The sequence below is a fragment of the Sus scrofa genome, chromosome 15 (genome assembly GCF_054392235.1).
Source record: "Sus scrofa isolate SSC_HxYL_T2T_F1_AM1 chromosome 15, Sscrofa_HxYL_maternal_Yorkshire_Landrace_v2.0, whole genome shotgun sequence".
Taxonomy (NCBI): domain Eukaryota; kingdom Metazoa; phylum Chordata; class Mammalia; order Artiodactyla; family Suidae; genus Sus; species Sus scrofa.
In genome coordinates, this window is record NC_139397.1 from 121,862,778 (window position 1) to 121,890,231 (window position 27,454).

Genomic DNA, 27,454 nt, shown 5'->3' on the forward strand with positions numbered 1-27,454 from the left:
TGTATCCATCTTTCTATCTACTTTAATATCTAACCTGGACCTTCTAGGATAAGGATTTTTCTCTGAAACTAATGCTCTAAAAGAAATTCAAACCTGACTTTGAAAAAGGTCTTTTATTTTGAAAACCCCTTTGAAAACATTGCAGAAGGAGAATTTCAGGATATAAAACAGTGAAAAGATTTTGTGAAGTCTTAACCTATCACTCTCCTCAAAGTCCCACACTATCTCAATCTCTGTGTCTCTGAGACTTCTGCCCCCGAATAAACACCCCTACTGGCCCACTGTCCCAGTCTCCCTGTTCTTCCACTTTCCAGATTTTTTTTTTTTTTTCTTCCTATATGGGCAGCTCTTAGCCCTCAATCAGCTCAGTCAAGCCAGGAGTTAATCGGTAACAAAAAGCATCCTCTTGGGCAGGGAAAGGAGGCTCTGAATTCTGCGCTTGAATCTTCTTGGCTCTGTTTCTCATGCATCTTGTTTAATCTTAAGGGGTAGGGCTGATTCTCATCATTCAATAGATGGGAAAGCTTGAGTTTTGAACCAAGGTCTGTCTGATTCTAAAGACAATGCTCTCAAATACCACATTGCCGTATATATCGTTCGTTCTCAGATTTTGGTATGAATTAAATCACCTGGGGATATTTGTTAACTGTGAGGCCCTACCTCCAGAGATTCTAACTTAATCATTTTGCGTTAAGGGTCAGGAATTTGCATGTTTAACAAACAACCCAAGTGACTCTAATGTAGGTGATTCTAATGCAAGTCAGACCCAGAACATATTTTGAGAAGCATTGCTAATAAATCCTTTATTGGGGAGGGTCGCTTAGAAGTGGTGTATGTATGCATACATGGGTTTACCTTTTTAAAATACTGCATGTGCTAGTTCCCTTAGATGGATGGGTTTTTGGTGTTTGAACCTATCTAACCATTTGTAGTCTCTTGGTTCTAGCAAACAGAATAGTTTTATTTAAAACCTCTTGCTATGTAAGAAAAGAATTTGACGTCTTTGCTCTGATTCAGAAATAAGATGCAGACACAACCTGTAGTGTTTCAGGTTTAGAAACCCATATAAAATGCCGTTTGTGGTCTCTGTCAATGCCTTTAATTAGGAGTGCTTCTTCTCTAGTGGAAAGTTTGGGGGGAGAGAAAAAAGAAAATGAAAGTTCAGCTCAATGACAACCCTCAGAGGTTAATAGCTCCGAAGAGCTTTGCTTCTAAATTGACATTCATTTGTGGGAATTCTTCATCTTTTGAAAGCAGAGTTAGGATCACTTTCCCTCAGAAGCAGAGAGCAGTGATTCAGTGGGCTCTTAGAAGTGGCCAGAGTGCCTGGGGATAGGAAGACTCCCTGTGATGGCGCAGGTGACGCCAGAGCAAGGAGGCTCTGAAGGAGATCGCTCCCTGTGTTTAGTCTTCACTCAGGCTTTTCTGGGCTCCAAGTGGGAAACAAGCAGGGCTGCTCACATCGCTGTCTTCCTCATACCTGAGAGCGGTTCCGATGGGAAGCTGGGGTTCTTTTTGGTCTCTCTCCAGTCTTGGCTGTAATGAATCCTCCCCTTATCCCCCAAATGGTGACACTAGTAGAATGTTATGTGGGAAAACTTTGGGGCTGGACATGAGTTTGAATCCTGGTCCTGCCACTTATCAACCAGGGGAACTTGGCAAACTTCAGTCCCTCCTTTGTGAACAGAGATGGTCACTCAGGATTTCTGTGAAAAACTAATTGGATGTAGGGTGTCCAAAATACAGCAAATGGCTCCATGAATGTTAGCTCTAATATAGCTAATTCATAAAAACCAAAAGTTACTATCTGCAATCAAATGCCACAAGGGAAATTTTGACCTATCCTGGCCCAACAATGAAATTCATCAGACATGGCCCTGCCCTGGGGAATTTACATCCCAGGAAGGATGATAGACATTGATCAAATTCTGAGCACATTTTGATAATTCTTGTATCTTAGGTGTAACACTTTGATAAGGTAATTCTTCCCCAATTGATAAGGAAATAGATTTTCAAAAGTAGAGAACTCAGCAAAAAAGACTTGCCTGCAGCACATTAGAAATTGGGATACAATTTTGTCCTATTCCCAAATCCACATTCCACTCACTGCCATGTGGTTTCAGCAACAGATGATTTAACTTTTGTCGATTTTTAACCACCTTCTCACTAAAGGGCCTGATTGCATTCTTCATACTGCGTGTGGAAGCAATTTCTAACAGACAGGAAGCTTGGGTGATTATGGTTTATTTAATGTTTGGGAAATGTAGAGGCGAGGAGAAGCCTTTAATTCGTGGGATTATTTTGTTTGTTCAAACCCCAAATAAACAAAAATCAGAGTGGGGAAGAGCAAAGGCTTTAAAACATGTATCAGTTATTTCCGATTATATTTTCAGGAAGTGATAAGTGGAAGGCTATAAATAAAAATGCTTGATTCTGCAAAGTTCCCATCTACTAGGAGGGCACCAATTTATGCAAACATAACCAAATGTCGCATAGTTGTATAGATGGAAACAGGTTTTAATACATCTCTTAGCTTATGGCTAGATTTAGCTTTGCTAAACCAATGAAAAACTTTATGCAGTTTTCTTAATTTAAGCTTTCTCGTTTTTGTGACATGGATAACTTTTGCATATCTAAACAAAATCAGAGGAGAAGCTGAGTTAATAAATATCCAGCACAAATGTGGATATACCATGATGTCTAAAAATAATCAAGATTTTTAACTCTACTCTTGGCTTAACCTTCTTCAGGTTCCAATGTTTTCTAAGGAAGTTGAGGATTTCTTCTCTCTGCTCCCCATCACCCTCTAGTGATAACAATGAGACCAAAAGTAAGGCAGTGAAAAGAGAAAGTAGGAAGACTAGACTTTAACTACATCAAATGAACTAGCTAGATCGAAAGGGTGCAGCTGAAAATATTTCCATTCACACAGTCTTTGCAAAGTCTTTTTGTTTTTTGCTTTCCTGCTTTCAGTTACTGGCACTGTAACAAAGAATTTAGCAGAGAGGATCAGAACATACTAGTCAAATCTAAGATTACTTTTAAAGATGCTAGTAAGGAAAACACAAGCTCTTGTTGGGGTGGAGTTGGTCAAGGTCAGCTGGGCCCTTTGGAAGATGCATCCATTCTTTCAAGGCACCAGGACAGAGTTAATTAAATGTCATCCCAAAGGGTCATCCAGAGCTTTACCAGGCTCACCCAGCTCTAATCCCAGATGCATGACAAACAGCCCCCGTTTAGTGAGAATAAATCATTTTCATTTTATACAGTTTTTTTACTTAAATAATAAACTCCTTCGGCATTGCCGTTTGTGCTGCTGGTGACACTCTTCAGAGAGGGAGCCCCCAAAGATCATAAGTCTCCCCAGTGTCTGTCAAGTTTCCAGAGTATGTCAAACAAAAAGGACGTATTTTGAAGAAGCTACTTGGCCTGCATAAATCTTGAATATTTTGGTTTCAGCAATTTTTCTCTTCTGTAAAGAAATCTTAGATATATAATGTAATTTGGCAATTTTACATTTTAAGTTTTACATTTTACATTTTTAAGTTTTATCTGAATTGCTTGTCCTGTGGGGTCACAACAGCCTTCATCACGGGTGGACTGCAGTCTTTCTGGGCTTTCTTTTTCTTAGAAGTTCTCATCCTGGGGTCTGTGATCTGAGGGATTCTGTGAGCATTTGTGATGGTGTGTGCACCTAGGTACTTTTTTTTTTTTTTTTTCCTGAGAAGTGGATCCACTAACTTCATCAGATTCTTAAAGAGACCTGGGAACAAAATATGGTTAAGGAAGCTGGCTTCCCAGTCTCTAATTCTTACTTGCTACCCAGAAGTCCACACACTGTCTTGATCCTTAACCGCTTGGCAGTATCTTTGGTTCTAATAGATTAGTATAGGTCTTTTCTGGGTTCCTGATCACCACTCATATATGTATGAGTGGTGTATATGTAGATTATATGCTGAAAGATCTGCAGAGTCTTGCAAACTTAGAGGGCTACAAATTTAAAATGCTTGAATCCTGGGTTGTAGTTTCATTTCTGATTAAGGCACTACGACATTAAAAAAAAAAAAAATCAGATTTAAAACTGCAAGGTTACATCAACCTAGCCGCATTCCGTGGTACAAACACAACTCCTGTTGAAGTCAAATGCTCTCCTAAATGCACTTTTTTTTTTTTTTTTCATTATAGAAAGGCACTGAAATCCTCCTACTTTTTCATAAAGCCTCCTAAGAGCCTCACTTTCGCCTAAGATCGCAGAGAAAGCCCAAATGCCAGATCTTTCCTGAGGCTTTGGGGGTGGGGGACCCCCCCCCGCCCCCCCGCCACCAGAGAATTTCCCTCCTCTTCCTGCAGGTGTCAGTAGAGGCCCACACATCATCCTCCCTCCCTGCCCCCTCCCTGTCCATTCATAAAGTGGCGGGTGATTTGTGATGCCCTCACTGTGATTGCTGAGGGAAACAGCCATCTTTGCTTGTCTGGATACTAGATTTGTTTTTCTAATTTCTTTTTACTTGAAGGTTTACCAGCTGCTTTATTACCAGAGCGCGGCTTCCTTGCAGTCTCTTTTCTTTTTCCTCTCCCCCTCTGTTCCCCTCCTTTTTGTTCCTAGAGACAATCAGTGTCTATGGTCCCAGCTGCCACTGCTGATTTTTCATTACAGTTTAATTTAAAACTGGGATTGGAATGGAAATGTCTTTTTGCCATTTGGGGTTTGCGAGGCCTGTGGTTTTATTGCCAAAGGCACAAATGTTAGTTACTACTGTTTTCCCAGAGTTTGTTGGGGGTGGGGTGTGTGAAGGGGGAGTGGGAGGGAGGGAAAGACAGACTGACTGACTTCAGAGCAGAAATGGGAGGGAAACTAGAGGGAAGATCCCTCTCAGAGGCAACATTATTCTGCAAGTTGTTTTGTTTGCTTTTTGAAGAATCCGAGCTGTGTCAAGCAGAGGAGAAATTAGTGTCTGTTTCCTTAAATGAATGTTTATGTGGGTCAAATATCTCAACCCTGGGAGATAGGAGACAGGGACAGCACACACGTGACTTGGGGCTTTATAGAAAAGCCAGTTTTCCTTTTAAGAAGTAGTAATGACTCCAGCTCTTCATTTGACCACAGCTTTTTGGTGGGCTCATCTGAGAAGGGACTAGATTGTATACAACCTCCGAGGGAGCAAACTATTTCTGTTCTTGTACTTTCACCTAAAATGAGACATCAAGCATCTTTCCCCACCAGCTTCTGTTTTCTTTCTCCTTTTACACTCTTGGGCTCAAGTCCTGGGGTTTATTTATGAGTCTCTCAGTCCAGCTTTACAATTAATGCTTCCCATAATCTCTTAGAAGGCTCTTGGTGACCTATGGTTTTGATCAGATAAAAACCAAGCAATCTTCTACAATTGATTACACCCTTACCCATCTCGGCCTAAAATTAGGAGAAAGGCAGGGCATTCTCATTTGAGAAGAATCTTGTAGGAGGAGGTGAAGAGAAGCTGAAGACTTTACATGTCTCCATTTAAATACTTTAGCTTCTTTCCCAGATGTGGGGCATCCATGGAAGGCAGAATGTCTTATCTGTCATGCTAAAAAAAATTACTCTCTCCCCTTCCAGCAAGAGTCCTGGAGATTCCAGTGGTCAGATGTCAAGCTAAATGCTCTGTCATCTCTACAGATCATTTTCTCCCCAAGTGGCCTCAGGTGGCTCCAATGGCCATGAACCTGTCCAAAGTAGACACATCTCACTGTCACAGGGCAGCTCTAAGACGTGGGGTGCCTCTCCGACTGCTTGGGGGCCCTGCTGCCAGGGTTCTCTGGGTTTGTGTGCTCTTGGTGAAAGGGGGGGGACATCCTTTGACCCCAAAGCATATATTTTTCATGGCTGGACATTTCATCCACACATCCTTCTCCACCAGCTTCTGTTCTCTTTCTCTTTTTACACTCTTGGGCTCAAGTCCTAGGACATCACTTTACCGCAAGGCATACATTTTTCAAGGCCGGACATCTCAGCCAAGCACTCTCTCCTCCTGATTGGCTCCCATCCACTCCTCTCCCACGTGTCTGGTGGATTCTATTTCCATGTCGGAGGGAGGAGGGACCTGGCTATCACTCCGCAGACAATTTTCCAAGACTATTGTGGTCGTCTCTGCAACTCACAGGACATTCCAGCGGCTGGAATTTCCTCACAGAAGCTATTCCACTCACAAAAGTGGAGATCTCATTGCTGCAGTTCAGAGTTCAGGACGTACAAAGGGGGAGAGGAGACAATAGCAATGGAAACCGTGTTTAACCCCAACAGATGCCTTGCCTCCACTCTGACAATGACAACAAAAACATGAGGAACAACGGCAAATCTTCTCCCCACCCTGGGCCTGATGTGGTGACGGCTCAGCTAATGGTGTCGCCATGGCCACGGTGGCGGAAACCATGTGCTGCTGAAGTAAAATAGGTGCAGAGGAAATGCGTCCCTGTCTGCTGAATGAAGTGTGAACCTTCAAGGAGCCGGTTGACATTTGACAAAAACGGTTATTTTTTGCAGATGTGTGCAACCTTACTGGATGAAGGAAATTCCACAGTTCTCACCTTTGGTGGATCAGGATCCCTTCTAGATTGAAGTTAGTACCAGGCAGGTCTCAGTTAGTACCAGGGGCTCCCAGGGCTGGTCTACTGGTGCTGTGAGGAAACAGATTCCATCTCAGGAAGCGTCCAGCTCTGGGGCACCACGTGTTGTGGTCGGCTCCTTGCTGATACTGCAGCCAAATTTTCTTGTCATGTTTACAGAGATAAAGGCAGGGGGAGCTATGGATTGAACATTCCTTGTCCTGTGTGACAGGAAAACCGGGTGTTTGATCTTGTTTTGTGCTGCAGGAATCTCTTCAGAAATCTCTTGGAAAAAATCTCATAAACCTAGGTTAGTGGCCACATATGGAATCCATTAACTCCTCATTTCTGCTTGTTCTTAGCAAATTTTTGTCTGGTGACAACGCATGAACTTTGAGGTGTTTTTGTTTTTGCTTCACACCACAGAGAACTCTGTTGACTTGCTTTAGTTTTGAGAAAATATTTCGGGAAAAAGTCCCCAACAAAGCAGGCTTGTGGTCGGGGTGAAATAACTGATCGCAAGTAAAACTGAGTGGAATGTTTGGTTTGTGAGAAAGCAGAGTGGTGGGGGGCATTTTTCTTCAGATTTCAGGGGGATTCCAGAGTCACCAATGTTTTGGAAAGAATTTTCCTATTTTCCGTTCCCGATGAAATTGAGTAAGAAATCTGGGTTCTCTTCCTCATCCACCCACACCTCATGGTATAACTCTGGGAGAGTGGATTGTTCTCTCTTGGTTTCTAAACTTTTTGGCTTCTAAACATAGATAAAACAGCAGTGCACTTTTCTTTTTGCAAGACAGCCCATATCTCCAGATTAAAAGGCTTTAAATAATTACTCACACCAATATTTGGAACTAAAGTTACTCGTGTATGACAAAACATTGGAGGATAGTAACTCAAAGAGGACAGGCTGAGAAATTTAGAAGAAAATTAGCTTTTATTTTTCAGTTTAAAGTAATTAATAAACTGTAGCATCACAATCAGCCCTTTCACCCACCGCCAGCATCAGGGGACTTCAAACATTGCCTTTGAAGTGGACCCCCAGTTGGGAGGACCCCACTGTTCGGGCTACTTTATAGTGGTAATATATGGTCTGGAAAAAACAGATGCCAAGAAAATGCACAGATTGAATCCCCGAGCATCTGAAACCCTAAAACTTCAGGGGGCCAAGGAAGGTCCCAGTCTTTTGATTTTTTTTTTTTTTTTTTTAAGGAAAAAAAAAGGCCTAAAGTATTAAATTGAAACAGGCACTTCATTTCTTTCCTTCATTTCTCCCTTCACCTCAGGAGACCTATGTTAAATTCCACTTAGATCATAGCTAGATATGGGTTTGATGGTCTCAAGCCACCTTTTAACTGTATGTTCATCCCATAAATAGAAGATGAATAAAGACGTCAAAATTCATCCATGTACTGTTCTGATGCACATGGCTCTCTGTGAAAGAGGAGCCCGGATGAAGGTAGATTGCAATAGATACTAGAGAGCGGAGGACCACCATATACCATAGTGACTTTATACACAGTAACAAGAACGTGTGGGTTATGAGCTGACAGCAGGAAGGGCTTCCTTCAGCTGCCAACATTGTCCTGAATGGAATTTGTGGAAGGGCAGTGATTGTGCTGAAACAGTATGTGTTCAGTGTGGGCCCCTTTCCCAAAGCCTTCATTTTCAAACTGTGCTTAAATGGCTCTTTTCCAGGACAAGCGAACTAAGGCCTGTGCTTAAAGCAAGATGTCCTGTGACCAGATTCAGTTCCTCATGTTCTAAGTGAAAATGCAGCAATTATGATTTGGGGATTATACTATTAAGATTGATTCATCTATCTATGCCCTAAATAGGCAAACTACCAAACCTAACAACCAGAAAGCAAGGAATATACAGCCAAATATTGATAATTCCTTCCCTGGAATACTCGGGGCTATTTTTAGTTTGTTAATGTAAAAAGCCAGTGAGATGAAAAGTGAAGTGATCCGTTTCCAGGAGAAAAACCAGTCAAATCTTCATTAATAATTCCTTGTAGAATGCTCCATGGGCCTTTATCTGACAGCCTGACAAGCTGAACTAAACAACAGACTGGAGGAATGTAAAAGACATAATCTTAACACCAAACCTTCTGAAGATGTGGCTGTCATTTTACATTAAAGGCAAGGGGTAAAAACCTCCATTGAAACAGGAAGTGCTTGCAGCATGATTATAGAGCTAGAATTTAGTTGGGGAAGGAAAGACAGGCAGCAGAGGTAGCAAAGGGTGTTATGAAGGGGGTTGAACAACCAAGCTTCCTTTCCATGTTTGGTTTGGGATTTTTTTATTTTTTTAGGGCCTCTCTTGTGGCATATCAAAGTTCCCAGGCCAGGGGTGAGGCAGAGCTGCATTTGCCGGCCTATGCCTCAGCTTGTGGCAATGCCAGATCCTTAATCCACTGAGCAAGGTCAGGGATCAAACCCAAATCCTAATGGATACTAATTGGGTTCTTAACCTACTGAGCCACAATGGGAACTCCTGCTCTCAAAAATCTCAAGCCAGAAGATGAAGCAGGTAGGATGAGATGCAATTTAGCTATTCCGAGGCCTCATGACAAGTCTTTATGATCACTAAAGGCTACATAACAAGTATGGGGCTCACCATTGTATAAAAACTCAAGGACCTGGATTCTTTTTCTTTCTATATCAATGTATACTTTCCAATGTCTTTGCACATTATAGAGTCTCACTAGATTGTCAAGATAATGCCAGGGGGTAAGTCAAGATAAATATTACTGTCCTATTGCACACACGAGTAACCATCTTTCAGAAGGACTAAGGGACTTCTCCAAAGTTAAGCAGCTGGGGTATTTCCAACCAGATCCAACTTCCAATATTTCCTGCCTTTATGTATATGCTCCCAATCTCTTAAAAATAAAAGTGCAAGCAGCCAACCTTGGGTAGTCTCATGTCCATCAAAGATCGATGATCTACAAAAAAGTATTGGAATAAGGAAGAATATAATGTCAAAGAGTAAGGGATTATGGGGACAAACATGTGCATTGTTGCTCCTCTGAAATGAGGGTTGTCTTGCCCCCACGACTTGAGCAAAATCAAGGTGAGGAATGGTCTGTAATTGTGGTGTGGTTACTTTTCCCCAAAGCACTTAGTAATAAAATACTGACAGTAATTCACTCCTATAAAGGACTTAGCTGTGTCAGGCTGTACTCTAAGCTGTGTCCATTGATTGATTCATTTACTCCCTATGAAGTAAGTTTTAATACTATCCCCACTTTAATAGGTAAGGAACCCATGACTTTTCTGATAGAATTCTTAACTGGGAGCAATTCTGCAATTGGGTAAGATGCATCACAGAGGTCTACTAGGGCCAGTCTTTAAAAAAGCCCACAATCCTCGACCTATGGGGGGGTGGGGAGGGGCAGGGAACTGTCTGTTTCATTCTCTCTCTCACTTTATCAATATTTCCTGAGCACACCCTGTCATGTGCCCCCTTTGTTAACAACCTTCCAGTGCTTTCAGAGCAAAGGTTGGCTAGCAGCTTTCTCCCCTTCCTGCCTCCTGTCAAGAGAGGAAATCCCAACTTTCAGAGGGACCTGCCACAGGGGGAACTGGATAGCACCAAGGGGTCAAGGGTAAGAATGCAAGGAACGGTGAGAAATCCCAGATAGTGTCCAGCCGGGGCTAGGCAGGAAGGGCTCCTTCACCCGGGCTTCTCCTGTTTTGCTGTCTCTGGTTCCTGCAGGAAAGAAAACCACAGCAGATTTTGCTGTGACTGTGTTCACACATAGCTGTCCACACCACTGGAAAAACGTTGAGGGCTTCAGGGGAGGTGTGACCCAAGGCTGTGGGCTTGCCAATCCCTGGTGAACACATGAGCCAGGACACTTAACTGAAATTATATAGCATTGGTTAAGTAAAGCCAATGTAATGTATAATTCATCACCAGGTCCCATTGATCTAATAACCCAGATGGCCATTCACATAGTGTGGGCAGGAACAACGGTGCACAGTGAAAACGCTTCATGAAAAGAGCACTCGAGGAAACCTCCCTGTAAATCCATCAGAAGGATTCCCTTCTGTGCATCTCATTCCAGACTGCACACAGTTAAGGATGGGGTGCAAGTCACACACCTCCCCTCCTTTCCGTCTGCCTTAACTTCTGCTCTGCCTTAAGGACTTGGCCTGATGAGAACTCATCTCTCCTATAAAAGTCAAGTGGGTCTCATTGTCCACTCCTCTCAGCCCGTACTGCTCAGGGTTGACTTTCCTAGTTAGGAAAGACGACCAGCTACAGGCAGCAAAATGACACATTGAGAGGTCATGGGTTAAAGGTTTGGGCATCAATTGTTTGGCTAGTGGTGTTTCTAATTCCCATTAACTTTCATTAAGAATTATGTGTATGGAGCAGGAGGAGACAGCATGCTTTTTAACCGAGTCCTTCTTTCCTACGGGCGGTGAAAACTGCTATTTATTGATGAAGCCGCATGTTTCCAAAGCATGTAATGGAGATGATCATAGACTTTTAAACCTAGAATGGGCATTAAAGAATCATTTAGTCTCAAACTCTCACTTCAAAGAAGAGGAAACAGGTCCTGCAAGGCTCATCGCTTATTTGGGGAAGGTCATTTAGTTAGTTAGTGATAGAGTCAAGGCTACAGGTTTCTTACTCCCACCCCACCTCTGCCATGCCAACAAATTAACAAGTATTAAATCTCTCCTAACACCCCAGGAGCCAGAGGGTAACTTTAACTCTGTATGGCTTCCGGTGTGTATGGACTTGGAGGCATATTTGGTGGCTGGAGGCAATGGACAAGCAATCTTTTTAACATGCAAATTGCTATCTACTAAATAAAATGAATGTAAGTTTGAGGAAGTTAGTTCAGCTGGAGCTAATAGGCAACAGTGTTAATTAGTCCAAGGGCATGGGTCCAATCTCCATAAGGGCCAATTAGCTTCACACAATGGAAAAAAAGGACTGTTCCTCGACTTGGACAGGACCCCAAACTCAGCCAGTTGGGTCCTCAGGGAAGCCAGGTGAGAGAGTGAGGATGCCACAGCACAATCCCCCTCCTCTGCTAGAAAAACAACTCAAGGCATTTCTCAGTGGAATCACCTCACTTCATTCAGGGCAGATGTTTTGTAGAAAGTTTTATTGAGGTTGAAAGATGGGGATTCCTTGGAGTGTATTTCCACATCCGTTCTCTTCATATCTTTGGATAGTGGTAGCCAAGGGATTTTTATTCCAGTTTTGCTTTGCAGGTTAGGACCTAAGACCCAAAGAGGTAAAAATTCTCTCTCTCTTTTTTTAACCCAATATGGGGGAAAATATTGGATTCAAGATCTAAACTCAGGTCTCCTGCACTAGATGCCATGACTTATTACAAGCACAGAGCTTTGCTAACACAAAGAGGAAAAGCATTTCGAGTTGCATCCCTGTTCTAGGTCATTACTCGGCTGGGAAGCCAGCTTCTTTCCATGATTGCGCCAAAGATCAAAAGAAACACAGTCATAGCGCAACTGCAGTTTTCTTTGGCAAAATATAAACAGGCACTGATGAGAGGTCTCCTGTAGTCCTACCTGAAAGGCTCCAACCCCGTTTTACAAGTCAGAGTTTGAGACACCTTGATGAAGACAGAGGCAAGGGAAGAGTGGCCTCAGCTGAGCAAAGAAACAAACAAGGAAAGGCACATCACACAACTCATACATGTCTGTATGGGCCTTTCGGTCCTTTATTGTCTTCTTTCAGGCCATGCTAGTTTGTGCAGCAATGACCTATTTATCCAGATAGACTTTGTCCTTTTTAGAAATAAATAAGAAGTTGTCAATATCAGACACAGGCAGTCAAAAAAGAAGCACTGGGGGCTACAGAGGTGAGGTGGAGTCAAGCAACTCCATAGCAACCTTAGACCTCCAAAAGAAATACAGCCACAGCACCACTCACCCTTCCCCCCAGGAAAGCAGACTTTAAAAGCCATAACTGAGAGTCCACCTCATTTTCACTCTCTTGTCTTCTAACTTGAGTAAATCAGCCATTGTTCGTAAAGATTTTTATGTATCAATCCCCCAATTCAGCCAGCACTTAAATTCTTTTTAATCCAAGAATTCCTGACCATGGTGCAGAGTTTTGGCAGCTTCTCTTTTATTCCTACCTAAGGTATTAAGTGTTAATGGTTTCCTTGAGACTTATATTCATATGTGAACAGAAAGCAGCCAAGACAAGTAGTAACAGTTTCTCAATGGACAGGGCAAGGCAACCTCATCCATCCTTTTTCCCCTCATGTGTCTCACATCCATTTGGGTTGGAGCTTCTCTCAGTCTAGCCAGTTTCTCTCTTTGTGCTCATACCAGAGGCCTGATCTCCTCTTGTGGTTCAGTGCCGGGATGGTGAAGGCTGGGAATTACGATTAAGAGCCTACTGACAATCAGGTTAGTGCTTGATCTAAGCTAAGTGGTAACAGAAAGGTAAAAATTGTTGGGAGAATTGCAGGTATCATCCACTCTAGACCTTCATCCTAACCTTTCAGTTTTTTCCCCATCTCTGACCTTGGGAAATTCATTTCCTCCCAAGGAAGCCCATTCCAATTTGGGTCAGTTCTAATTGTGTTCAAGTTGTTTTTTAAAATAAGGAGACATCTGCTTTCCATGTAACTCTGAACTATTGGCCCTGATTCTACCCTCTAGAGCCCCAAGGAGTGAGTTCGATCTCTCTCCTACCTTATAGCTATATTAAAAACCAGCTGTCTTTGATTTATGAATTTACTCATTGACCCATTCAGTTTGCACTTACAGTGTCTACTGGGTCTTATACAGAATTGGATAGAGGTACAGTTTCACCCAAGGCGTCATCAGCCCATTTGTGCTTAGTCCTCTTCTTCAACCTAAAAATCACTCTGTTTTCCCAACTTTTCATAAAACATGGGCCTTCACCATCTGGATCTCCTCCTCCAGACTTTACAATGGAAACATTATCACTGAGAATGGTTATTGAGGTTCCATGATGTCATAGGTTCTGGGCTAGCGCCTATAATCTCAGCTAGCCTGCAAGGTAGATGTTATCAGTCCTTTACTGGCCATGTTGGAACTGTGGCTCATAGAGATAGAATAACTTACCTTGGTTCTTACGGGAAGGAGCCAATATGTGGAAGGTAGGGTATCTGACAATGGCTGACTCCAAAGCCTCCAGTTTGAGGCTGTTCCTTTTAAGGGGCTTAAAGTGCCATTGAAGATGGTACTGGTACCTGCCTTGTCCATCATGGAGAAGACCATCTCCTCCCTCCTGGGACAGCAAACAGCTCTTAGCAGTTGCCCTTTCTTTTGGACACTCCCTACATCATATAAAACATAGTAGAGTATATTGCTAGCCCATAAGAAATGTATTTTTCTATTGTGTTTTCTGAGGGGATTTAAAAAATCATTTGCTTTCAAAATAAATTTTTTTTATCCAAGAGTAACTCCTTTAATTTATGATGGGCAATGATTTCTTAGCAGACCTCAGGCATACTCAAGAATTCTTGTAAAATGAGAGAATCTAACCTACAAATTGTTTTCAAATGTAATGAAAATTTTATGAACACTAAATATAACAAATAATGAAGCTGACATCATGTGATTTTGTAGATGTTTAATTAAACATTTATTAATTTCATTTTATCAATTTTATATTTTGGAAACAATAAATCTTTTGAGATCTTAAAGCATTTTTACAGGCCTTTGGGGCAGGGGGGAAACAGGCTGTGTTGCTAGTGGCTGGATAATGCTATAGGCCTTTTACATTCTTTGATGGAGATGGAAGAGCCAATACAGCAATGTGTGTGGCTCGTGATGGCAGTAGCAACATCGTTGATTTTTCTTTTTCTTGTCCCAGTGTGCTGCTTTTGATCACCCTGTCTGCTCACCTTTCACACCTTTTACATGCTCCATACCAGATAAAAGCGTACTCTTTTGGACAACTTTGTGTGTCTTTTCAGCTTTTCCTTGATCGCCTTCATCTTTCTCTTTCTTGGTCAGCACCCCACCCACACTGTGTCAGTCTTTTGCTTCCCATCTTGGATGAAAAGTGACACTGATGCATTTCGTCTCAAGATCTGGTTTCAGCTGAAGGGCTGGATAACACAACCTGAGAGTGAGAGGAGTTCTCTTGGCTCTTGCCCAGTAGGAAATGGGAGAAAAGAAGAAACCAGATAAATCTCGTCTGCTTTCTTTTTTCTTGCATACCTTCTGGAGAAGTCTTGTTGGCCAAACAGACCTGCCAGCTGTGCTTTTTTCATGACTTGTGAAGCAGGGCCAGCATGCAAATGTGTTGATTTGCATCTTTTATCTCGGATCCCTTTTTCCTTCACTCCCAACACCTTGGGTTTGTACTTTAATTCTTGCCTCTGGTTCCACCTGTTAGAAAACCCACTCAGGAGAGTGCCAAGCATCAGGTTGTTCATGGATCTGGTACTAAGTAGCTTTCCCTCACCTGTTCTTTAAACTGCATCCTTGTTACCTTTCTGGCTTCTGACTGTTGCTGCTTTTTGTTTTCCTATTGGTTTTTATTCCCAGTTCATCCTTGAATATCATGTTTTTTGTAGAGTAGACCAAGGAAAATATTGAACTTTATATTGATTAAATGTCAAAGCTGGGTCTCTCTTATCTTATCTATATAGTTAGACTTTTTTTCAGCCCAATTGCAAGACCTTTTATTTATCCCTGTTAAATCTGATCATTTTAGTCAGCTCATTATTGCTCTCATCTGTCAAAAACATTTAGAATCCTGACAGCCATTTTCCATATTCTTCACATCTTTGTGTTGTCCATAAAATTGATGGATTTTGTTTTTCTTTCATTCATTGGTATTAGGTTATATAGGCCATGGTGGTTGAAAGGGCCTGGGACAACATGTAGAAAAACTTGCAAGCCATAATCTTCACCATTTAGGCATGTTTGTTTATGTTCTTATTAATTCAATTGTCCTTTGCCTTCAGGCAAAATAACTCAATTCCATCCCACAAACATACATTCAGCGATTGCTTGATCTGGGCAAATGACAGTGTGATGTGTTTCTTGCTGGGTCACAGAGATAAATAAGATGCTAGAGAATTTTAATTAGTGAGGATTTCTTTAAAGGAAGATAGGCCTGTGGTAGAGAGATTAAAGAAGAGATCAGCCTCTTGGACACCCCTCAAATCACACAGAATGTTTGCTACCTGCTTTTCTCCATGAATATTGGCTCTGATGAAGGGAAAAAGAAATGCAGCTTAATAATGCTCCACACATCTAGATAAACTAGTGGAAGAACCACTTTCTTCTCCTGAAAACTGAGTTTACAAAGAAGGTGTGAATTTAGAAACTAAAATAGCCTCCTTCCTAAGCACCTACCCGTGTCGATAAAAATTCTTTGCCAATTCACAAAGTCCTCTCATGGTTGCAAATTCCTCTGTCACAATAATTGTTTCCTGTTAACTTTTAAGGCAAGAGTGAGAGGTTTATTGAATGGCAAGACGAGCATCTGGCATTTCTGGTTTAGTATCTGGAATTTCAGTAAATGTCAAACACACATTTCTTAGAGGGAAAAAGGGAAAAAGTCACTAGGAATAGAACTGAAAGATAGCAAAACTACTGGGAAATTACATATGGATTCTCAGAAGTGTATAAGAATTTTTCTTAAACTCATTATTACCATTTAAAAATGAAATTTCATGGTAGTCTGAGAAAGATGCTACTTCAGCAATTAGTGTAAACTGCCCTAAGGAGTAGAAACGGGAGAAAATGCAAATCTCTGAAAGAAACCTACTAATAAAAACCACAGATTGAATCACCTAGATAATTTAGTTGTTACTACAGTGATATCCATAGAGAGAAACAGAAGCCAAAACATACTTTGATATGAGTCAAAAGATAACCATCAGAAAAGAAGACCATCATCATTAATTAACAGGTGACTCAATTCCAAAGAAAGCCATTGATTAACCAGGATGTCAACTAAACACGAGGAGAGCAGCACGCTGTATTCTTAAGGGCTGTAAATTCTGACAATACCTGTCTCCCATTTTTTTTTTTGTCTTTCCTATTCTAATAGCTTCAATCTTGTAGAATATGGCTAACTTATTTTCACTCTTGTTAGAGCAGGCAACCAATAACTGCATAAGCATTTACATATGTAATACATGGAAGGGCATTTCATTAACAATCTGTTAGACCTCAAAAGTCCAAACTCCCTTGATGATATCTGGACTCTGATAGAGCTGAGATGGAGAGACAAGCCTATATTGGACACGAGCAAGGTGGCAGGGTCCTATATCTGGTCTTAGCAGCTGCCCAGGGGCTTCCTGGCAGTGGCCTCAGAGGTAGCAGCTCAGCAGCATATTCTCCCACAGGGAACTGAAGAGGAAAACAGGAAAAATTACACTGTGTGCAACTGAAAGAAATCCCTAAGGATTTATGACTTAATCTTCACGTAGCATCTCTGAAAGAAACACAATCCAGTTAACTGAAAGTAATTTAAAAAGCAATTTTAATCTTTACTTGTTCTCTCAAGGAACATTAAAGGGGAGCTAATTTATAATCTATAGCAGTATATGGGAAAATCCCCTCTCTTCTTTTCTTTTATACACACAACACCCCAGGCCTGGGGACTCTGGAATTTCTCTTTCTGAAACCCCTCCCTCTCAACCCTCTATCCCTCTAACTCCCAGACACACACCTGCACAGTCTTTCTTCTTTCCCTGGGGCCACCCAGTCACACCTGTGTGGTCTAAGAAGGCTGGAGACTCTGCAGGTCCTTGCTGAAGGAAGCTCAGAAACCCCACTCACTGACTCTCTCTCATTGTTCCAGTTCCTTCTGTGGTGTTGCCAGATGAAACACAGGACACCCAGTTGAATTAGAAGTTCAGGCAAACAACAGCTAATTTTTCAGTGTATATCTCCTGCAGTATATGGGACATCCTTATGCTGAAAAATGATTTGTCATTTACCTGAAATTCTGGTTCAACAAAGTCTTGTGTTTTTATTTTCTAACTCCAACAGTTGTATACTTTTAGAGAATGTCATGAACCAAGAATTCTTGTCTGTATCAGGGAAACAAGTATGACACATTTTTAGGCACTTCTAAGCTACTCGAGAGGAAACTGATATGGTCTAGAATTTCCACAGAATGAGACAGAACATTCTTTTATTTTGCTGTCAGGGACATGCATCACTTTGTCCAGCTTTACCCATAAGAAAATGCTTGGTCAAAATTAATTTGCACATATAAATTAACTATGTTTTCATTCTATCTAGGAATTTAGGGTCTGCCCAGCATCCTATGTGGTGTAGGATGGATGATACGAAAGAGATCTTTCTGAGTGTAGCTAAAAGATTGCTGTTATCTAAAAACGTGTCCAATACACATATCAATGGTACTAATTGCATGTGAAATTTCAGAGACTGAACTTGGTCTTTGTATATATGTATCCAAATGCTGACATGCCGATGTAGCATCTCCTTTGCAAAGGAGTCACCTTGGAAGGTGATGCATTTTCTCCAACAATGCTGCTCCAAGCTGTCTCTCCTAGCCACTCTCAGCACCACTCTCATTGCCTCCTAGATATTCTCAGCACCTGCTTCCGGGCCATGCAGAAGAATCACTCTTCTTGTTTTATGTTCTCCCTTTGTTTTGTCCTCAGCCTGTTATTCCCCAGCTGGTCTCCTGCTTTACCCACCCTGCTTGGTTCTAAATGACTTCTGGCTATCTCCAAAAGGTCAGAACTATCCTCCAAGGACAAAGATTCACAACCACTGGGAATCCAGTGACACCTCAATTAACGAATCCTCTGGGAGCCAAGCTCTTCTATAATAAAGTGCTTGTATTAAAAATGAGATTAACTCCTTATAAATCAGACACAAGAGAGGGCCCTGCATGTGCACATGCAGGGACAAAAATGTTTCTCAAAGAGCTCCTGTTTATCCCTGTCCTGTTGAAAGCAGAGAGATGAATTCCACTCTGAATGGCAAGTCTACATGGGGGGCAGGGCAGGGGCAGTCATTCTGCCTACCTGTTCCCCTGTTGGGTGCCCTTCCCTCCACCCTCTACCCCAGGGGCAATCTCCTCCTGCCTTTGCACCCCATCTCCAACTTCAGGTACCCAAGACTCTCTCTGCACTAACAGCATGAATAATTTCCACTGATTCACTACCTGATTATATTTCACTGAGAATGCATTTACTCAAAGATATTTATTTAGAGTAGGTTTTAGTCAAGGTGCATATTTTCACCAGCAACTTGAACGATTTCTTGGACTGAAATCTTTGTCCCTGTTACAGGAAAGCCAAGAATTGTGGGGCATATATAGATATATTTTAGGATCTAAGACTGCATCTGAACTCACTACTCCTTAGGGAGCAACCTGATTTGGGAGTGAGTGGAGAGTGTCAAAAGTGTTGTCTTTGATACTCAAATGGTTCCCTTCATCTTAGCCAGAAGGAGGAAGTTGGACTAAGTTTAGGTTTCTGGAAGCCTACTTTTCAGAGCAACTGGGAGTAGCGTAGCCTGAGAGAGATAGGGCCTCCTCTGATTCTGCAGTTTCTGAAAAAGTAAATGCCCCAACACAGTGGGGGGCAATTGATAAAGGCATATTGGATTTTGCTGAGTGTGCTTTCCGACTGTAGGGAGTACAAGGTCACAATTAGTCTTTCCTCAAACCCAGGAAAAGTTCCCTTTCTTCACTAATGACATCACTGTAATCAGGAGAAATTATGTGACATCCTAATTCACATCACTGATAATCGTTAAAACCAACCATACGGCCAAACTTAATATCAATACAGTATATTTATATTTTACTATTTCTTCACTAAATTCTGGGCAACTATCTGAAAGATTTGGTATATGATTGCCCTAACCCTTATTTTTTTTTTTAAAGTAAACTTCTAGCTAATACATTGCTTAGAATATCCAGCATTTAGAGGTTTGGGAAACTGACATGTGGGGGTGATGGTGAATACTTAAATATCATTCATTCTTCTATATTCAGGGAGAAGTGGAGGTGTTCCTGCCCTATTCATGTCTCTTTCTAGGCCATAAAAGCAGGAACAAGCAAAATTATGATGCATTGTGATGATGAATAATAATAATGCAAAATAGCAAAACCTGTCTTCAGATTGCAATGGCAGTTTCTTAGCTTTTTTGTATGCAGATGAAGAGGTGGATTTTTATAGCAAATCTGCCTTCAGGCCCCAATGCCTTCCCACATCTCACACCCACTCCCAAACACACACTCACACTTTGGGGTTGGAAAGGTGACTTTAAAATTAAGGATGACAGAAATGATACAAAATTGGCTTTATACTCCTTAAAAATATATCCTGCTCTTTGTAGGTGGATGCATTTATATAACTGTTATTAATGGGTATTTATTGACTGTCAAAAATGATCTGTCTTGACATTGAGGAAAACATAGGACAAATGGTCGTGACTATGTCTTGATGAATTTATCTTCTGAAAACTTAAATAGGAATGAAAAAGCACATACTTAAGAACAGAACCGACGACATCTTTTTCTATCTAAAGGCAAGAAAGAAATGAAAATGCTCAAACATCAGAATGTAGAACAGGTTTTTACAGAATGTTAATTTTTATTTAATCCCAAACCACTTGTTAATTCAAGTCTCTTCTGAAACTTTTGGGAATATATTTTGTACTTTCTTCTCCAAAATTCTCTCAAATTGATGTGATTTTTTTTATGCTTAGTAAACAGAAGAACACTCTGAGCATGATTCCAGAAAATTCCAGCATGCATGAAAATTATCAAGTTGACAGGATCCAAGTTTGATATCCAAGAAAATGAAGGGAAATAATACAGGCAGACCACGTAGCTGAACTGAACTTCTAATTCTAGAACTGTACTCTGGGAGGTCATGTCTGATATGACTACACTATAAAGAGAGGTTTTGTAAATGAATAACCAATTTGGGTTATTAATAGATCTTTAAAGAAAGGAAGGAATAACCAAAAGAAAGGAAGGAGTGACCAAAAGGACACAATCTGTGTAGAGGAGGGATTATAACAACTTTTTTCAATGGGAAAATTATTAAAATTTTAAACATGGATTTTAGATATGCTAATATTTGTCCAAAGAGGAGAATGGGTGAAGTAGAACAGTAGTGATACTTGAGGGGGACCAAAAGGGCAGCATAAGGAGAAATAACGCTTTGGGAGAAACTGGACAAAAGAATGAGAGAACTTGTTCATGTCTTCAAGGAGAAAGTATTAAGAGGCAGGGAAAAAATGAGGTGAATGGTCGTGTTAGGAGCTCCAGAGAACTATGGCCACAGGAAAATAAAGGTGATCAAGGAAAAGAAAATGTCTAAGGGAGAACAGAACTATAACACTGGAATTAGTGCCACTGTGTATGGTTTGTATACTTCATTATAACTTCCCATAGTAGTAAGGAGTTTTTTCTTGTTTTATTGCCCTATTACCAAATAGTGTCCAGAACAGGCGTTATGTGGCCAATCATTGGAGTCTGGAGAGGTGTAAAGGATGGGTCCCAGGTGTATGTGGTCCTTGGAAGGTGATGTGAGAACTCTACCAGTGGATCATCAGGAAATGTTCAGACTGGAAATTATCCTGAGCCTCTGACAACTAATGACCCTCGAAAAAGCCCAGTTTCTGGTCCTAACTCTGCCACTGATTTGCCATGGCACCTTGACCAACTTGCTTAAATCCTTTAGGGTCTTGGTCTCTTTGTCAGTAAAATGAGAAACGGCTCTCAAACTTTGCCCACAGAGTCCCACAGCCCTAAGCAGATGCCTTTTGGGAGGCTAGTGGGTGAGAAGTAGGAGTTGGCTCCGTTGTAGACCCTTCCATGCACACACTTTAACCACTTTTAATCCACTTTATATATTGAGTCCATATATGATTTACTACTTTTCCCTGCTTTTAAAAGATTTGAAAACTAGTGCTAAGTAGTCTCTAAAAGTTTTTTCCCTTTGCTACAAAATTCTTCATGATTCTTCAAAACAATTCTCTATCACTTGTACCGAAACAAATACTGAGAAGTACAGAAGATCATTTTCTGCCTCAAAAATGCTGAATAATGACCATGACACTTGATACAGCAGTAAGCATTAGTTGCTCATGTGTCTGCAGGTGACTTATGTAGGACATTGGGGGTGGGGCTGGGAGTGGGCTGTTGTTCAGGACTTAGCTGGCAGTCACCTGGGGACTTACCTAAACTCAGCTATAGGTGTGCTTGCTGTTGGCAGGGTAACTTGGCTCTCTTCCATGTGTCTCTCATGTTCCTTCAGCAGGCCAACCTGGTCATAATGTCATGGTGATGGTGATGCTGGGGGGTAAAGAGAGGAAGCAGAAAAGCACAAGAACTTTTTCAGTCTTTGGTTGTGCAAGTTTGCTATTGTCCCATTGGTCAAAACAAGTTACATAGACTCACCCAAAGTCAGAGTGGGAAGGCACTTCCAAAGGTTATAGATACGGGGAGGTATGAAAAACACATGTGCATTCAGGCTATGCGGGGGGAAATCAAAAGTCTTAGGTTCCATAGTGGCCAAAGAGTTTGGGGTGCAGAATCTAGGTGGGCCATTGATAAGCAAAAGGAATATCTAAATGGTAGCCTGGCTTATCAGAAAAGGAAAATTTTGGAGTTCCCACCATGGCTCAGTGGTTAACAAATCCGACTAGGAACCATGAGGTTGCGGGTTCTATCCCTGGCCTTGCTCAGTGGGTTAAGGATCCGGCATTGCTGTGAGCTGTGGTGTAGGTTGCAGACGCGGCTCGGATCCCACATTGCTGTGGCTCTGGCATAGGCCGGTGGCTACAGCTCTGATTGGATCTCTAGCCTGGGAACCTCCATATGCTGTGCGAGTGGCCCAAGAAATGGCAAAAAGACGAAAAAAAAAAAAAAAAAAAGGAAAATTTCCAGCAAGCTTCTAAGTAGATGAGTATAAAAATATAAAGAAAATTCCTCCTCTAATGTACCTAAAACCTTGCCATTTTTCTCAAAACCACTCTTTTAAGGCTTTAAAATTTTTCCTTGCCATGACCTGTGAGGTCACATCATTCATATACTTAACACAAGAACTCAAATGTTCATGCAAAGCAAAGAAAGAGTAAAAAACAATTTAACTATCCAATAAAGCCCCCTCTCCTCATGGGTGCAGGTCTGAGTGTGAGATGGGAAATTGTTAGTGGCCAGGTGTCCCTCAGTATAAAACAGTTACCAACAAAATACAAGCTCACCGATCATTTATCACACCAAAGAAATGGTGACTTGTACTAATGAAGGGAAAACAATTACACATGTTTGAATGATAGTTTCAATTATGCCCACTTTTGGCTTCACCTACTGAATTCAGAATTTTGCTTAAAACAAACTGTCTGTGACTCTATTTTGTAAATAAGTTCACTTATATCATTTTTTAGTTCACATATAAGTGATATCATGATATTTGCCTTTCTCTGTCTGACTTACTTCACTTAGTATGATCACCTCTATGTCCATCCATATTGCTGCAAATGGCATTATTTCATTCTTTTTTATGGCAGAATAATATTCCATTTTTTATATGTACCACATCTTCTTTATCCATTCATCTGTTGATGGACACTTAGGTTGTTTCCATGTCTTGGCTCTTGTAAATAGCGCTACTCTGAACATTGGGTTGCATGTATCTTTTTAAATTAAAGTTTTGCCCATATATATGCACAGGAGTGGGGCTGCAGCAAATTTATGGTTACCAAAGAGGATAGTGGAGGTGGGGGGGAGATAAATTAAGAGTTTGGGATTAAAATATATACACTACTATATATAAAATAAACAACACAGACCTACTGTATAGCACAAGAACTATACTGAATGTCTTGTAATAACCTATAGTGAAAAAGAATCTGAAAAAGAATTTCATATACCTAAATTACTTTGCTGTAATGAAGCTAATAACATTGTAAATTAACTGTACTTCAATTTAAAAATGACTTAAGAGCTATAAACTGGTCACTTAAAATATAACATGGTAATTAGTAGATGCAAACTATTACAATTAGAATGGTTAAACAGTAAGGTCCTATTCTATAACACAGGGAACTATATTCAATCTCCTAGGATAGACCATGATGGAAAATATTTTTAAAAAGAACATGTATGTATATGTATGACTGAGTCACTTTGCTGTAGAGCGGAACTTGGCACGCAACATTATAAATCAACTATATTTTAATAAAAAATATAAAATGTGTTAAATATAAAAAGTGGAATAAAAAATAAAATTCTATACATCTCCCTTTGTGAAAATAGCAAACTTTCTGATTAAAGTGGGGAAATCCTGCAGATCTATCATAGACCTTCCATCTGATAAGCACTGGCTAGTCTGGAAGCCCCAGCTCTTTGGGAATCTGGCCCCACGCATGGAGGTGAAAGCCAGGACTTTCCTGCCCAGTGACTCCTTCAAGCTGAACTTCAATACAGGTCCAGGCAGAGCCACTGGTTCAGTGGGTGACACTGGATGACCCTTTACAAGATTAAAATGAAAAACCCGACACTAAACTGATCACCTTGCTGCTCACTTTGCCAATAACTTCAGCCTAAATAATTGAACAGGTCCACTTGGGTTCCCTGTCAGAGAAGTGGGTCAAGAGCAATGTTGCAAAGATTGAAGAGAACTCATGTACTGCTCAAGTGTTGTTTTAGGTAGTACATAAATAGAGCCGTTACTTCTCTACATGGTGTCTGTCAAGCTTTCTTCCCAAGAGATGTCATTTGGGGTGTCACATCCAATTTCAAGAATGTCAGTTTACAGCCTGTAAAATATTCTTGGGAACCCCTCTTAGTAAGAAAAGTACATCCTGGGCACTGACAAGTGTGACCTTGTCCTGGACACACACCAAGGCAACCACTCAACAACGGCATTCTTCTCTGCTCTTCTTTAAGAGTTCTGAGTGACAACTGTGGTCAGATGAAGGTGGAAAGGGAACAAAAACATGAAACACAGTGATTTCCAATACATTTTTTTCCTTGTCTTCAGGCGAAAAATTACAGCATTATGTCATTTTCGTGATGCGCTCATCAACAGGCGTGAAAACCTCATTTGTCATCTTTCAGTCTGATAGAAAATCAGAGTTTAGGGAATTCAGCTGGGCTGTCAGAATTCTTTGCTGTCAAGTAGGGCAGCTGAAGGAACGCAGCAAGCACAGGGCCAATGAGAGCTACTGGGCCCTGATGCCAAAGTTGATGGTAGAAGTCTGCAGAAAGATCTTCCGTTCCTCAGCTTTCCATTCCAATTTGCTGAAGCTGTTTATCAAATCCCCATCCAGGCAGGATGTAAATATGCCACTTAAATCTGCAAATACAATAATGAAAACTGATATTTGTAATTGTATCTGTGTGGTCCCACTGCCTCAAAACTAAATGGCTTTCCAACCTAATATTGCTCAATGAATCCTCGAAATACGTGAGGTCCATTACAGCGGAAGAGTGGCATCACATCTCACACCCTGACATGATGGGGACATCTCTTCATTTTGCATGATTGAAATATTCTTTTTAATCTGTCTCCTGAAATTGCCTCACCAGTTTTAGCCCCATCTTTTATGCTGGAAAAGTATGTGCTGTGTAAGGTTTTCTCCACTTGCTCTAGTCTATAAAATAGCTGTTGTGCCCCGACAAGGAGAGTTCTAGATGGTGGAGAGAGACTTTTAGACACTCCACCTCCCATCTGTGTTTCAGGCCTCCCCCACAGGTGGCCTCCACCAAGTTCTTCTTGTAAAAGGTTTGAAGTCCAATTCTGTCTCTTACCATCAAATACCCTGCAAATGCTGAGAACATTTGTCCATCCCCACATCTTTTCCGGTCCAGCTGAGTACAGTGCTATAATCGCAGAAGTGTCATTTCAACTCAAAAGTCATCAAAGTGCAATTAAATCTTGACTCTGAACTCTCTTAAAAAGGTAGAGGGGGGAATACATTCTTTTTTTTTTTTTTTGGCTTTTTGTCTTTTTGAGGCCACACTCACAGCATTTGGAGGTTCCCAGGCTAGCCGTACAATCAGAGCTACAGCTGTTGGCCTATGCCACAGCCACAGCAATTGCCAGATCCGAGCTGTGTCTGACTTACACCACAGCTCACGGCAACACTGAATCTTTAACTCACTGAGCGAGGCCAGGGATGGAACAGGCAACCTCATGGGTCCTAGTCAGATTTGTTTCCAATGTGCCATGATGGGAACTCTAAGAACATATTCTTAATGAATACGAAACCTGTTTACTATTTTGCCTTTCTTTCCCTTTCAATATTTTTATCTCAAGATTTCTTTTGGCACTGCAAATTCTTCAGAACTCTTCCTTAGTCTCAGTCCCGACACATTTTCTAGTCTCTTCTTTCCTCTTGGGCTTAGCTCTTTATAAGGTAGAGGGACTTGGTCATCTCACTCCCTATCCCCTGGTTCTGTGACACACTAAGACCTGAACAGGCCCGGGGAAGAAGCAGTCCCTTTCCCTTTAAGTTGAGAGGAGAGGAGGAATGGCAGAATCACAAAAATTTTCAACTTCATTTTTCTTCCTGAAATCTCCATTACACTCCTGAGCGACAGTTTCCTCATCTGTCCAGTGGTTATAACGGCAACACACCCTGCGGCGTGGAGCATCTGTGTAGCTCACAGCTAAGGTTATCTCCTTCCCCTGCTCCCAGTGACATATCAAAAAATGTCCACCTTTTATTATGATGACTCTACTTTCTGTGGGTGAGTTTTTTTTTTTTAAATAGCTGCACTTGTAGGATTATTTTCTTGATGTAGCATTTGTCACTAAAGTATGATGCAATATATACTATTTCACACTTAATATTTTGAGGAAAGAAACCACATTTTGCTTGTTTTGATATCCTCTGTAGTATCCATTAAAATACTTTAAATATGGACCCAACTTCTCCTTGGGGTTAGAATATAGATTGAATCTCATTGGATCCATTTCTTAGGCATACATGTCACATCTGGCCTGACATAGGTCCCTATAGAAACCCCAGGAAGTGACTAGGTATAGACACTGAGGAAACTACGTGAAATGAAAACAGGGCTCAGTGGTCAGGACTTGGTATCACTTCTTTGACGGAAAAGATTTCACTTGGGTTATTTTTCCAGTAACTAACAAACCTATTGTCTTTAGGCGGCAATGGTGAAAGCTTATAAAATATAAAATACTCAGATAAGAAGAAAATTAATTCCAATTAGAAGAACTTTCTGTCCAACATAGTTATATGTTCCATTTTAGTAAAGGTAAACTTCGACAGTAATTTTACCGTATGGCTCTTTATTTCTCCTCCTATTAAAACTTCATAGTCCTTGAGTTAAAGATCTGATTCACAAGTCTTGTTTGAGAGTAGTATAGACTTTTTAGAGTTCTGCAAACTTCATTGTTTTTGTGCCCAGATCTAGGATAGTGAGATAGGCTGTGGCCTGGGACTATTTGCCACAGTGCTTGCACCTGGAAAAATATCTCCTGGAACAATACAATACAAAGAAACTATAAGGGACTAAAAATACCTGCACACATGCACAGTTGGGGCAAATTGTGAACAATAAGATACAAAAAGATCAAAACCCAACTGCCATTTTGAAGTGACAGGAGCAAAACCAGGATTCTATGAATGACCCTTGCACACAGCAACAGCAAGGGAGTGAGCAGACCCCCTAAGCCATGCCTCCAGCCCAACCCTTGGGTCTGCCCCCATCCTTACCCCATTTAAAGGACCAGCTTTGTCCCCTCTCAGAGCATGCAAGGGCACCTGTTACTTGTTTTCCCTAGCCTCGGGCTACAACAGGAGCCCCAAGAAAATCTTGCCTGAATTCCTTGCCTGGCTTCTTTATCAATTTCTGTTGATTAAAGAGTCCAAGCATGCAGATCGGTAACAATGTGATTGTTTTT